This window comes from Dromiciops gliroides, chromosome 1 (assembly GCF_019393635.1).
Source record: "Dromiciops gliroides isolate mDroGli1 chromosome 1, mDroGli1.pri, whole genome shotgun sequence".
Lineage (NCBI taxonomy): Eukaryota > Metazoa > Chordata > Mammalia > Microbiotheria > Microbiotheriidae > Dromiciops > Dromiciops gliroides.
This window is the reverse complement of record NC_057861.1, coordinates 267840025-267855677: the sequence shown is the minus strand read 5'-3', so window position 1 is coordinate 267855677 and position 15653 is coordinate 267840025.

Genomic DNA, 15653 nt, shown 5'->3' with positions numbered 1-15653 from the left:
TCACAGACAGACCATTTATTCAGATTGGGTTCAAAACTTGTATACCTTTGAATGACACACATAAGAATTTCTAGCATGCATAGACACAAAGCTCACCTCGTTGTTTTAAGAGTTCTCCTTTATAACTATTATAATGAAAGCCTTTGTTGTATTTTTATATTTTAATTTGCTTATACTACATATATATCATGCATCGAGTTGATGCAGTGGATAGTTAGGTCTGGAGTATGGAAGACTCATCTTCCTGAGTTCAAATGTGGCCTCAGACACTTACTAGCTGTGTGACCCTGGGCAAGTCCCTTGCCCCTGTTTACCTCAGTTTGCTCATTTGTAAAATGAGTTGGAGATGGAAATGGCAGACCACTCCAGTATCTTTGCTAAGAAAACCTCCAATGGGTCATGAAGTGTTGGACATGACTGAACAACAAAATCATTCTGAAAATTGCTTCATTACTTTCAACTTATGCTGTGAAATTTTGTCATTCCTACCTGAAATTTCAAGACATTTTACTCTAAAGCTATTCTTTCTTTCCTTTAGATTTATTTACTACCTTTAGAAGTAGAAAAGTCCAATTTTAATCAAGTTTGAAATAATTCATTTTAGACAAGTATGTGCTGCTCTGTTTACAAAACATATGAGTGGAATATGCAATTACCCAAACTCAGTTTCCTGCCACAGAAACATTTCAGCATTATAGCATTACAGAAATAGAATGACATGCATAATGAAAGATTTCAAGACTCACCCAAGGCAATTATTCTCTTCACCTTAATGTTCTCAGCAGTAGCAGAGTATCCATTAAAAGGTACTATGAATTATGGTTGCCTAGCAACTGGAAGGTACTTGTAACAACACCAAAGAATGAAATGGCTGGTTGATAAAATGAATTTTCTCTGAGCATTAGCCTGTTGAAACTGCCTTTTCTTGTGGAACATAAAGTGTATTTATTTGTCTCATGCATTTTTTATTAGAAAATTATTTGAGTTCCAGGGACTTGAATCGTTTTGCTACAGGAGTTATTTGATTTTTAATGTGTTATACTAAAATAAGTAATAAAAGACATTTTCTTCAAAGTAAAGTCAACAAACAATCCTATGGGGATTTTTGAAGGAAGTTATATAAGGTGTACTACTACTGTTTTTAATTAAGAATGGCATTAGATAGAAGTGAAACTCAGATGCTGGACCTAGAAAAAATAGTGGATTCTTCCTCAACATGCGAAAAATAGAAACATTCTGTTGTCAGTGGAAAGCAAATATCCCCCTATACAAGTGGCATGGAAAAATTAGTTTCATTGATTGGGAGAGTCCCAGTAGATGTATCTCTACCAATCATGCATTCTTTCTCTCTCTCTCTCTCTCTCTCTCTCTCTCTCTCTCTCTCTCTCTCTCTCTCTCTCTCATATTCACACTTGCACTTTCTCTCTCTTTTCAGTATTGACTTATAACCAGATTGAGGAAATATGTGTACTTCACTGTCATCTCTAAACTGTTTTTTTAGCTGCAGCTGTTAAATTATGGTCTGAATATTAATGACTTGCAGGTTTATTTGCCCTAAGAACTACAGTCAGATGACATGAATAGATGATGTCAGCTGCTGCTAAATGTGCATATAATATTTTAAATTGTTATGTTTATGAATATTTTTTCAATTTAAAGTAAATCAAATGTATTTCTCAGGTAGACAGAAATAGTAAACAAAAAATAATTTAACAAAGCCCTGTGAAAAAAGGCCCCAGAAAAAAATATAAAAAGGGAAATACATCTGCTTGGTGTTAGACTTTTGATATTAGCTTGCTCTCATGCTGTCACTCCTTTAGATATATAAGTAGCTTATTTTCCTGTATTGGCAAATGGATAGATTTCTCTATCATCACATATACCATTTTTATTATCCTCTATGGAATATACCATCTTAAGTACTTATATCCTAGGTATTGATTGTATTATACCACTTAAATGGCAGGGATTATGTTTTAATGATTATTTTGTATAAGAAATTGCTTCTGGTCACTTGCTACACAATTTATTTTCATGATAAAATAATATGCTATTGAATGAGTAGGTCTTATGGCCCAATAGCCATCTCATCAGGTGAGCAATGAAGGTTTCTTTGTCCATAAATAACTATTCAATTCAAGCAATCTAAGGGCAGGTTAGTCAAGGTCCTCTTCAAGATCAAAGCAGCAACAACAACAAGAAGTCAGTGGAGAGAAAGTAAAATGAGAGGGGTAGATAGTACTAAGAATACATTTACTGGGGGCAGCTAGGTGGCACAGTGGATAGAGCACCGGCCCTAGAGTCAGGAGTACCTGAGTTCAAATCCGGCCTCAGATACTTAACACTTACTAGCTGTGTGACCCTGGGCAAGTCACTTAACCCCAATTGCCTCACCAAAAAAAAAAACAATACATTTACTGGAGCTTCCTGGGATCATTGTCTTTGTCCCTTTCTTTACAAGCAAAATAAATTAATACGTGAACAAATATCTATCGAATTGGATCTATGTAGAGCCATCAGTTCAAAACTATTTTTTTTCATGAATAGCAATTTATTTTAGGCCTGAACTATCCTAATACCAGCCTTGACACCCTGCTTCACTTGACCTGTTTGGATAGCCCTACTTTGACTCTCTAGTAATGACTTTGACTCTCTACACATCAGTCTTCAGGATATTTATATTTTCTGTCCAGTCCCAACATATTTGACTTACTTGCTTTAATTTTGTCAAAGTGGACGAACTGAGAAACATAACCTATGGTATCTAAGGTTACCTTAAGTACTTAATGAATCCTTAGCATTTAACCAAAAGAGACAGGATTTCTGCCCCTTGAGAACCCTGGTTCCAAAGCTGAAATTCTAGCCTATCATTTACAATTGAGAGTGAATCTAAACAAGGTTTTATTCTACCAAGTACGGAAATAAGGAAAATATAAGGTGAAAGAATTAAAACGAAGGGGCCACCTCTTGAAAGGAAGCAGATACAGAAAATGGTGTGTCTCAAGTTGATCACCACTGTTTTTATTAGTCTAAAAACTCTTACCTCACTTGTCTCAAGGTCAATTCTTCTGGAGCATGATGTGATAGAATAAATGCTATATATGGAATCAGAAGACTTGAGTTCAAATCCTGGCTCTGCTACGTAGTTTTAGATAATTTAATCATCAGCAAGCAGTTATTAAACACCTTCTGTGTGCCAAGTATTGTGCTGGATGCTAAGAATTCAAATGTAGTGAATAAAATAGTTTAAGACTATAGACATGTCACCTAGCCTTCCAGTGTAGTTCCTTTCTCAGTTCTTTCAGCTATAAAATGAGGAGATTGGACAAGATGGCCTCTATAAGTCTTTTCAGGTTCTGAGTCTATGATCCTTTTTCCTGCTCTAAAATTATAATCACTGAATGTGGTGTAGGTTTTTCTGGCCAGGTGCCTTGGATCTAGTTACAAATGCCTCAACGTCTGAGTCAGCATCAATTTTCTTTCCAGGGAACAGAATTTCTGGGCATTTTTGCTTTGAACCTGAATGCATTAGCAGTAACATTACTGGAGTTAATTATAACCTACTGAGACTAGAACACAGTCATTTCGCCTAAGTAAAGATAAAGAAAATAACCAATCAGAGGTGAGATCCATCCTCTTTAAAGATATATATTAATAATCAAACCTTAAAACATTGAAATGCTGCTAATCTTTTATAAAGGTGAAAATTGAAATTCTAGAGAGAGGTTTAATGATGTGTTTAACAAAGAGTTTAATTCAGTAGAATCCCACCTGTACATAAAACTATTTCACTCATAATAATCCTGTGTAGTTGTTGGGAGAACCAAATAAAAGTCTTTCTGATATTTGCTTAAATCTCATAAACTGACAGAAATAGAAGATACAGGTAGTGTGTGTGTATTTACCCTGTTCTTTCTGTCTAAAAGCTTGTTAGTGCCAAAGGTTAAGCCCAAAAATGTTACCATTTTTGACACATTTCCAGGTATTCTCTTTTAAGATCCAGTCATTAATTCTTCCCGCCATCTTTTTTTTTTTATGATTCTTAGTTGTAATCCCAATTCCTTTGCCCTCTGGAATATCATATTCCATGCCTACCAGTCCTTTAATGTAGAAGCTGCTGGATCTTGTGCTATCCTGACTGCAGCTCCACAGTACTTGAATTCTTTCTTTTTGGCAGCTTGCAATATTTTCTCCTTGACCTGAGAGCTCTGGAATTTGGCTATAATATTCCTAGTTTTCCTTTTGGGATCTCTTTCAGGTGGATTCTTTCAATTTCTATTTTACCTTCTGCTTCTAGAATATCAGGGCAGTTTTCCCTGGCAATTTCTTGGAAGATTATATCTAAGTTCTTTTCCTTGATCATGGTTTTTCAGTTAGACCATTAATTTTCAAATTACCTCTCCTGGACCTTTTCCAGGTTAGAAGTTTTTCCAAGAAGATATTTCACATTGCCCTCTGTTTTTTTATTCATTTGGATTTTGCTTTATTGTGTCTTGGTTTCTCATAAAGTCACTACCTTCCATTTGTTCAATCCTAATTCTTAGGCAATTATTTTCATCAGAGAGCTTTTGTACCTCCTTTTCCATTTGACCAATTTGGCTTTTCAAGCTGTTGAATTTTTTCTCATGTCTTTCCTGCATCACTCTAATTTCTCTTTCCATTTTTTCCTCTTTCTCTCTAACTTTATCTTCAAAGTCCTTTTTGAGCACCTCTATGGCCTGAGACCAATTCGTATTTTTCTTGGAAGCTTTAGGAATAGGGGCCCTGATGTTGACATCTTCCTCTGAGGGTGCACCTCAATCTTCCTTGTCCCTAAAGAAACTTTCTATGGTCCTCACCTTTCTCTGTCTGCTCATCTTGCCTTTCTTTTACTTGATTTTTAGCTCCTTAAAGTGGAGCACTGTTTCCAGGTTGCACTATCCCAAGCTTCAGAAGGTCCCAGGTGGTATGATTTAAGAAGGAGCAGGTTCTTCACTGGCCTGGCCTGTTCCTTGGTCCATAGATGACCCCAGACCAACTTGCTAATCAACCAGTTTTGTGTGTTGTGGTTGTCAGCTCTGACGAGCCTGTGCCCCTCCCCCACCTGGGCCATTGCTACTCAAGCCTACCTCCTGGTTCCCAGCAGGGGTGAAAAACCCCTCTCACCAGACCATGAGCTTAGTTCCAGATAACACTGGCACTGCAGCTGATTCAGAGGCTCTGGGGTCTCTTTCTCTGGAGAGGTCTTCCTGGGATTGGATCTGTGTCAGGGTGACTGTGGGATTGGGCTCTACTCCTGTCTCAGCACAGCAGCTCCCTCCTTCCAACCTTCCAAGGTGTCCTTGGTTAGAAAATTATTTCAGGGCATTCTTCTCTGGGTTTTGCTGCTCCAGGAATTGTCCTATGGCATTATTTGGATGATTTTTGGAGTGATTATGTCCTGAGTTCAAGAGCTCACTGCCTTTCCTGCGCCATATTGGCTCTGCCCCAGAAGTCTTCTTCCTGCCATCTTGACAGAGCTGTATTAAGCTCAGAAAAATGTTTTATTTTAACTGATCGTATTTAATAAAAGAATATGTCTTCCATTTTCCAGGACCAAAAGCTAGGCAGGTTAACAAACTTCCAGGTTATTTGTTGGTAGGTATGTATTCAGTGGGAGTTTGCTTTTGATGGGGTGGGGGGAGGTTGTGGAGGAGTGGGGTCAGGGACAGAGTAAGAAGGATAATTCTTTGTAGGGAATATTTAGTGTAGGAGGGCAAATGGCTTTCAATGGTCATAAAAAATGGTATTCACAGTGCAAACAGAGTTGTTACAGACTCACAGATGCAAGATGTGTTTTAAAAAATGACAGCTATTTAAATAAACTCTCATTTCTATATGCATCTCTGAAAAAGTGGAAGAATATAAGATTTTACAGTCTTGAAATGACTGTTACCTCATGAATATTCCATCACTGACATTGGACAGGATCTTCAAATAAGCAACAAGAAAAGGTAAAAAAAAACCCTACAGAAAACATATTATTGAGTTTGGGGTGATTTTTAGTTAAATGTCATAATATTACAGTTTATTATACCTACAGATGACATGCACTTAGAATGAATAGCTCATACACACTTGTTAGGATCACAGAGTCACTGTCCAACTGAGGTATTGTTTTCTTCCTATATTCTTTCTTTTTTTGTGGGGCAATGAGGATTAGGTGACTTACCCAGGGTCACACAGCTAGTAAGTGTCAAGTGTCCAAGGACAGATTTGAACTCAGGTCCTTCTGAATCCATGGCCAGTGCTTTATCCACTGCACCACCTAGCTTCCCCCTATATTATTTCAATAATTGATTTAGAGCCTCTACTTCTAAAGCCAGAATCCTGTTGTCCAGATATAAAAGGCTGTCTTTTATCAGTTAAGTATTTGACCAAAAATATTTGTGCCAGAAAACCAAAGTTGAATGACCAATAAGCAAAACAACAAAACTTTAGACTGTTATATATTGAACACTGTAGAAATAATAATAGTAATAATGGGGGTAGTCTCATTAGATAAAGCAGTGTAATTTCATGTTTCTTTCCTTTTTCCTATGAATGTGAAAAAGCTCACAACACTTTGCAACCCAGATTTAAAAGCTTATGACATTTCAGAATTGGGGGTGATAATGATTCTTTTAGGTCATGAGTCTATAACAGTTAATATTAAAGTATACTGAGGCACAAAGTTCTGAGCATAATCAAGTTACTAGTAAAGCAGGAATTTCCTAATAAGTAAGATCTCAGTTTCCCCAGCAAAGCTAAGATTCCAGATGATAGGGACAATTCTTTTTTTTAGATTTGGAGAGTACAGAAATTAGGAAGGCTTAGCATCATAGATGGAAGAAAATAGGATTGGATGGAAATTAGGGAATGAGAGCTAGCAACAACCTCTTACTTACTTCCTGTGACTAAGAAATGTTCACTGTTTGAGTCCAGCTGCATCCAGAACAACAGAGATAGCAAACAGGACTGCTTTGGATAACAAACAAGATGTCCTTAAAGTATAGCTTGGTGGTATAATGATACTAAACCAGATTCTCTAATGTCCACCTGCTTCCTTCAAGGATAACAGATTTACTTGACACAGGAATAGAACAGTAATTAACACGAGAATCTGATTTCTAAACTTAACTCATTACATGCCATCTAAATTTTGAACTAAGTTCAGAAAAAAAAAACATGACTTAGGACAAAATCAGTGAACTCTAAATAGGATGAATAAAAAAGATGATCAGATTATTTCAATTCTAAGAGAGCTAGAAATCTATATATGTAGTGTAGAATCATAGAAAACCCTCAGAAACAGCTTAATAAGTGGTACAAATTAACGAAAATTATTTCTCCTGAACTCAATTCCCACATTCACACCTCCTAGCTTGACACTGTTTCCTGAATATTCCAACGTATGTCAAAGTCAACATGTTCTAAAATGAACTCATACAGTTATTCCTTCCTTCTCTTCCCCTTCTCCTATAAGCTTCTTCTTTTTTATCTCTCTGGTTTTTTGGGGGGGTGGGTTTTTTTTGGGGGGGGTGAGGCAATTGGGGTTAACAAAGCTAATTCAAGTGAAATTGAGACATTTGGACTTTGAAGTGTTGATCTGACAGTGCTTATGGGTACCAGAGTTCCCTTCTTGAAAGTCTCAGTTCTGGGAACTCATAGTACTTACAGTTTTCTCTTCTGTGAAGGAAAATGCTATATTGCACTAATACCTCTGAAACTCCCAACAGAGATTTTCGTGGTATAATTGGCTTGGCTTCTTAATTCTTCTCATTTGTTTGTTTGAAGAACATGTTTTCATGATCCTCCATCAGCTAAGCACCAATAACTGATTATTACAGCTGCCAATCATCTGTCTTTTATCTAATCTTTTGACAGTGCCCATGTGTCATGTGCAACCTATCACTGGTCTTGCCTTCTTCGTCTACAGGTGAGAGGAAATTAGCTTCAGGCATATTATACATGTACATGTGCATAGAGACATAGCAGTCTCTCACCAAGTTGTACCTCCAGTTAACCCCAATTTTACCTCCTGACAGACATTCTGCTGCTATAATTTAAAATAGAAATGGCAGGCTTTTGAGGTGGAATTGATGAAATCGTTTTGGTTAATAGTTTTTTCAACTAATGCTCCTATTACTTATTTCTACTTTGTCCTTTACTATTAATTGATGCTTTTCTTTTGACATGAGTTGAAAGGATCTCAGCAATGTAAGTATATATGTCAAATCCAGTCCCCAGAATTCATCCTGGTAGAGTCTCTACAATCTTCAATTATGAAGATTCTACCATATTTGAAAAATCCTACAAGGGAATCCTCATATGAAGCTAAGTCATCTCCTTTGGATCCCTCCATGTGGACTGGGCATAGGGAAGGAATGTAGAGGATTACTTTATTCATAATGATTAGGGAGAAAAATGTGACTGCTGTGAATGTACACCAGAACCTCAATATAATACCACCCTTAGGTCTATATCATGGATTACATTAGAGGTGAGATTCTGATATAATATACATAGACTCAGTAGCCTCTCATTATTTTTCATATCTAATTGGATATGAAACATTTGCATTTGGAATGTTTACCAAGTCCTGTTGATTCTAGCACAGTTTAGTGACAGCTAATATCTATATTAGCACTTCAGGATTTGCAAAAGGCTTTACAAATATTACCTTGTAAGTGCTATTGTTATTGTGGTTGAGAAAACAGAAGCAGACAAAAGTTAAGTGACTTGCCTAGGCTCACGTAGCTGGTAAGTGTCTGAGGAAAGATTTTAATTCAGTTCTTCTTGGCTCCAGTACCAGTGCTCTGTCCCCTGTACCACCTAGCTATCTCTAATTTACACTGGCTTTGAATTCTAGCTCTGACACCACCTAAATGATCTTAGGTAACTTACTTAACCTCTGTGACCCAGCCCCTCTCAGTAAAATGAGAATACTGGACTAGAATATTGAGGTCCCTTCCCCTTCTGATTCAATGATCCTGTGATTCTTAGAACTTTTACAGTACAAGGGGGCGTCCAAATATACACACAGATATCAGGAGATAGTGTCATAACTACAAAACATATCAACTAGTTGTGAATCTGTATTGGAAATAACAGCACATCATGGTTCAGCCTTTCATGTCAGCTAACATTTGTACATAGAAGTATAATATAAGAAAAAGTATCTTTCCAAATGTTACCAGAGAAGCATTTTGACATTTAAGTAGTTGCAAATGGGATCTTTGAAACATGACAAGGTAAATAGGGTTTTAGGAATGGTGGATTAAAGGGTCATCCATTTAGATCTAGAAGAGACCTTTAGTGGTGTCCAGTCCAAGTCCCTCATCAGTTGGATTATGAGGAAACTGAGGCACTGGATGAGTGACTTTTCCAAGATCATATAGCTAGTTTTGGTGTTCAACCTAAGTCTTCCTGATTTCAAGCCCAGTTCTCTTTCTTTTATGAGACATGGTCACTCCTAGCTTTGCTCTTATTTCACTAGTTCTTCACATGGACAATGATGGGAATGGTAGAAATCTCGATCATTGAATCTTAGAGATATAAGGAGCCTTGAAGGCTCCCTAAAGACACTAATTCTACTGACTGCTAAAGAATTGGATCCCAAACTTCCAGGACAGATAGGGACCCTTCTTTAAGCACTTCAAAAGAAAAGTAGGCATTTATCATCATGAACCCCAAGGTTGGGGTTTTTAGTCATGTACCCAGTCTGAAATCTGTTCTTTAAGCGGAACTTTGTCCAAGGCATTACAGTTTCAGGCTACAGACTCCTTGTTCCCCAGAAATCAAGTGATATTTAAAAACCCATAAAACTGCTTCAAATTCTCTGTAGGAATATAAAATTAATTATTATAGTGTGTTCTGAAATGTTCAATTTAGAATCACTTTATTATAGATAGGACATTATATTTAGGATAGAGTGTTAAATACTTTGAAAGCTATCTACTATGCATATTATTATGCATGCAGACAGTCTTGAGGAAGGCGCCAGGAACTGGAAGCCACCATTTATGAACACTGTACTAAAATAAAATTATCAGGGGTCACAGCAGAGCACCAAAGGATAAGAAAGGGGTGAAAAACATTTTTTTAATATAGCAATATGGGGACGCAGTGGATAAATCACCTGCCTTGGATTCAGGAAGACTTGAGTTCAAATCTAGCCTCATACACTTGACACTTGATACTTACTAGCTGTGTGACCCTGGGCAAGTCACTTAACCCTCATTGCCCTGCCAGGGGAAAAAATATAACAATATGGGGGCAGCTAGGTGGCACAGTGGGTAAAGCACTGGTCCTGGATTCAGGAGGACCTGAGTTCAAATCTGACCTCAGACACATGACACTTACTAGCTGTGTGACCCTGGGCAAGTCACTTAACCCTCATTGCCCCACCCCACCCCCAAAATGGAGAGGTACATGGCCTGAAGAGTTCAAATATTGCCACAGACACTAGCTGTGTGACCCTGAGAATGTCTCTTAACCCTGTTTACCTCAGTTTCCTCATCTGTAAAATGAGCGAGAAGGAAATAGCAAACTACTCCAGTATGTTTTCCAAGAAAACCCCAAATGGGGTCATGAAGAATTGGACATGACTGAAAATGGCTGAGCAGAAACAATGTCCCTAAAAATATAACAATATGGTTTGATAAATGACTTAACTATTCTCAGCAATGCAATGATCCAGGATAATCCCAAAGGACCAATGATGAAACGTACTTTCTACCTCCAAAAAAAAAGGACTGGTATAGATTGAACATAGAATGAAGCATGCTATTTTTCACTTTCTTTCATTTTTTTCTTTTATTCAAGTTTTCTTATACAAAATGACTAATATGGTAATGTTTCACATAATTGTACATGTATAACCTTTATTTTATTCCTTACTGCCTCAGAGAGGAGAGAGGGGAGGGAAGGGAGGGAAGGAAGGATAAAATTTGGAACTCAAAACTTTAAATAAAAATGTTTATTATTTTAAAAAATATATTGTAAAATGAACAAGTGTGACTGACTTAGCTATTGTCAGTAATGCAAGTGATCTAAGACAGTCACAAAGGACTCATGATGAAAAATGTTATCTGCCTCCAGAGAAAGAACTGAAGAAATCTGAATATAGACTAAAGCTTCCCTCCTTCTTTCTTTCCTTCCTACCTTCCTTCTCTCCCTCCCTTCTTCTCTCTTTCCCTCCTTCCCTCCTTCCTTCCTTTTTCTAGTTTTCCACAAAATGACTAATATTGAAATATGTTTTACATGACTGCACATGTATAACATATATCAGATTGCTTACAGTCTCAGGGAGTAGAGGAAGGGAGGGAGCAAATTTGGAACTCAAAATGAAAAAATAAAAGAATGTTAAAAATGTTTTAATGTAATTAGAGGAAAAAATGAAATATTTGAAACAAGACTAGGGCCCCTTGAAATTTAACACTTGGTTTGAAAACTCTATAACTACTCTTGCTACTATTTTCTTTAGCCATTTCAGTTTGGGGAGAAGGAACCAAGGAAATTATTTTTAGTCACCTGGAACAGTTTGACAATCTTTTACAATACATTTCTTTCTCTTTTTTTCCTTTTTTTTTTTTTTTTTGGTGAGGCAATTGGGGTTAAGTGACTTGCCCAAGGTCACACAGCCAGTAAGTGTTACATGTCTGAGGCCGGATTTGAACTCAGGTCCTCCTGACTCCAGGGCCAGTGCTCTATCCACTGTGCCACCTAGCTGCCCCCTACAATGCATTTCAACCAACTTTATAAATCATTTTGTGAAGACTAATGATTTATTACTGCTGTAATGAACTTCACAGGGTATCTACTTTGAAAAAAAGTATCAAATCCTATTGAAATGATGATCAGTTAACTCTTATTTGGTCATTTCTTTGGATCTATGAGAACCTTTTTAGTCTTAACCTTAGAGGTCTTCCAGTGGAGGAAGGGAAGGAATCAATGTATATATAAATTAAAAGTATTTGATGTTCATTTTCCAGACTATATTCATCAATGCTAGTGTCTGTTGTCAACTTCCCAACCTGCAAATTTATTTTTAAAAAATTTCACCTCATTCAAAGCTATTTAAAATGTTCAGTGATTGCATCTTTAAAGGATATTGTAATTCCAATTTCCTGTCTTTATGTTACTAAATAATGGTGTTTTCTTTCTTCCTATTTCAAACCACAACTGGCTCTTGGTGGCCTGACCAAAATAGTAATTACCATGTGAAGGTTGTTGAGGGTTTTTTTTTATTGTTGTTGTTGTTTTTACTGTTTGGTGATGTCAGACTTTGACCTGTGAGGCTTTTAAAACCAACCTTTTTGCTTCTTTCCACCCATTAAACACAACCTTTGCTCCCTTGCCATAAAAGATAAATGAAGGTTCACAAATCTTTAAGAGAAGATTTATTGTTTACATTAATGTAGATTAAGTAGAAAGATACCAATTATTTATCATGCCAATCAAATGTCTTCTGAGAGGTTTAAATTTGTGCCCTATTTCTCATAATTATACTTTCTAAATACTCTTAGGAATTTAATAAGAAATAAAACAAAGCATACAGTTGAACATTTTTCAAAGTAACCTTCTAGACTATACTTTTTACAATGAGACAAATAAATTCTAAAATTTAGTGGTGCAAAAAATAACTTCTTAATGTTCTCAGACAAGTATTTCTCTTACAGAGAAGAAAGAGATTGTTCTAGTACAAGCTATTGTTCTTTTTGCCCTAAACCTAGCATTTTTTTAAATTATAAAATATTTTATTATGTTCCAGTTACACATAGAGATAGTTTTCAACATTTGTTTTTATAAGGTTTCTAGTTTCAAATTTTTCTCCTTCCCTCCCCCCTCCCCAAGACAGCAAGTAATCTGATATAGGTTATATATGTATAATCACATTAAACATATTTCTGCATTAGTGATGCTGTGAAAGAAGAATCAGAGCAAAAAGGAAAAGCCTCAAAAAAGAAAAACAACAGCACCAAAAACAAAAGAAATAGTATGGTTCAATCTGCATCCATATTCCACAGTTCTTTTTTTTCTGGATTTGGAGAGCCTTTTCCATCATGAGTCCTTTGGAACCATCTTATACCATTGTATTGCTGAGAAGAATCAAGTCTGTCACAGTTGATCAACACATAATGTTAATGATACTGTGTACAATGTTCTCCTGGTTCTGCTCATCTCACTCAGCATCAGTTCATGCAAGTCCTTCCAGCTAAACCTAGCATTTTGATGGGTAGATGTCCAGAGGCTAACATCGAACCAAAATAAAATTTTAGTGCTAAATATTGGAAGGCTGATGCTCAATTATATATATGCCTACATGTGTATGTTAAAGTTAGGCAGAAGTTTCAGATAAGGAAGATTTATTTTAAAAGTTATATGAGGGGCAGCTAGATGGCGCAGTGGTTGAAGCACCGGCCCTGGATTCAGGAGTACCTGAGTTCAAATCCGGCCTCAGACACTTGACACTTACTAGCTGTGTGGCCCTGGGCAAGTTACTTAACCCCCATTGCCTACCCAAAAAAAAAAAAAAAAGTTATATGAATTGGGATCAGAGAATCATCCAGTGTTATAGCAAAAATGGACCAACTACATTTTCCTGTAAGTTAAAGGTAGATCCCTGAAGCACGAGATGGTTAAATGATGTGCCGTGTGTCACATAGCTGATGATACAGAATGGGAGTAAAAGTATCAGGGTATTGGATAGATCTGGCAGGATTCTGAGAGATAGGAAATGTCTGGTGAGGAGAATGGTTGGGGCAGGTAGATTGCAGGAATGATGAGAGTGAAAAGGGAAACAAAATAGGCATATGCATCCTGGTCCTTATTCTGCAATTATATTTGGAATGTTTGATGAAGACATACCCTTCGATAGAACTGACAACTCATCCTTATAAATCAGGACATTCAAGGGTATTCTGGAGCCTGCTCATACCAGCTTTTTTTGTTGGTGGTGGTGGTGTTTTTTTTTAGTGAGGCAATTGGGGTTAAGTGACTTGCCTAGGGTCACACAGCTAGTAAGTGTTAAGTGTCTGAGGTCGGATTTGAACTCCTGACTCCAGGGCCGGTGCTCTATCCACTGTGCCATCTAGCTGCCCCTCATACCAGCTTTTGAGACACTTGTTAAGTATTCAGTGTGAGCATTTATACCTTGGAAACGGGCAAGTACTACATATCTTTTTTGTTGTTTTCTTAATTGTGTGAAATTAAGAAAGTGATAGACAAAATGTTAAACTTAAAATTAAACTTAATTAAACAGATTAAACTTAAAAGTGTTTCATGTGTACATTTTGTTTGTCTAGCTGATTGTTAAACATTTACTAGCATACCTCTAGACATGTACAAATGAAAAATTCATCCCTATGCCTCTACTCTTTTTACTTCCCAACATTCAAATCCTCTACATTTTCTTTTATCTATCATTTGCCAACATCTAATAGTTGTTATTATTAAGGAGTAGTCATGTGAATCTTAGGGTGTTGGACAAAATAACATTGAAATCTATCATCTTGGTCAACAAACATTTAAGTACTGCTTACTATATTCCAAGCAATGCTTACAAATATAAGCTGAAAGAAAGCCCCTGCCCTTGAAGAAATTACATTCTAATGGGAGAAGACGACAATATGGAAAAATATGCTGAAAGGGGGAGAATGGGAATAGATGAAGGTACTTAGCTCAAGGAATTAATAGTAGGGAATGTATGGATAATAAGGAGTATCCTAGAGAGAAATTAAGCTAGTGCTGGCCTGGGTGTTCTCTTTAAAATGGAAATTGTAGGAGGGACAGGCTCCAGAGGTGAAGGGTATTTATATTCTGAGAAGTGCAGGGGGGTGGAGTGAACTTTTTGAATACAGAGATTTCTATACTCTGAAACAGAATACAGGCCAGTCTCCACTATCTACACTACACTTGAATGACAACCATTCAAGCAGTTAAAAATAGTACTTTAACTGAATATTTTCATCATATCATGTTACATTTATGCCTTACTAATGCATCTGACAATAATTAGCAGTGGAAGGGACACATATAAACATAGTATTTGAGATTTAAAGCTATCATCTATTCCAGGGATCAGCAAACTGAGGCTCACGGGCCAAAAGTGGCCCACCATGTAGTTTTGTATGACACAACCCAAGAATGGTTTTTACATTTTAAAATTAAAAACTTGAACCATTTTTAACTTTAGGACATATAAAAGCAGCCAGTAGGCCATAGATTATAGTTTGCTGATTCATAATGCAATGGAATCCCTTCATTTTAAAAAGGAAATGGGAACATGGAAAAATGAAGTGTCTTGCCCCGTATAATTTGGATATTAAGTAGTAGAAAAGATTATGGAGGCCTTTTACCACCAATCTAATTCCTTTTCCTCTTTTTAAACTTTGTTTACTTTCAAGTATTTAACATATTGGACCAATTGGTTCCTTTATGTCATTGCTTTGTCTTTATCCATTATTTGGTTTGGGGGGGGTTTTTGGTGAGGCAATTGGGTTAAATGACTTGCCCAGGGTCACACAGCTAGTAAGTGTTAAGTGTCTGAGGCTGGATTTGAACTCGGGTCCTCCTGACTCCAGGGCCGGTGCTCTATCCACTGCACCACCTAGGTGCCCCATTGCTTTGTCAAAAGAAAAATGTACGAGGGG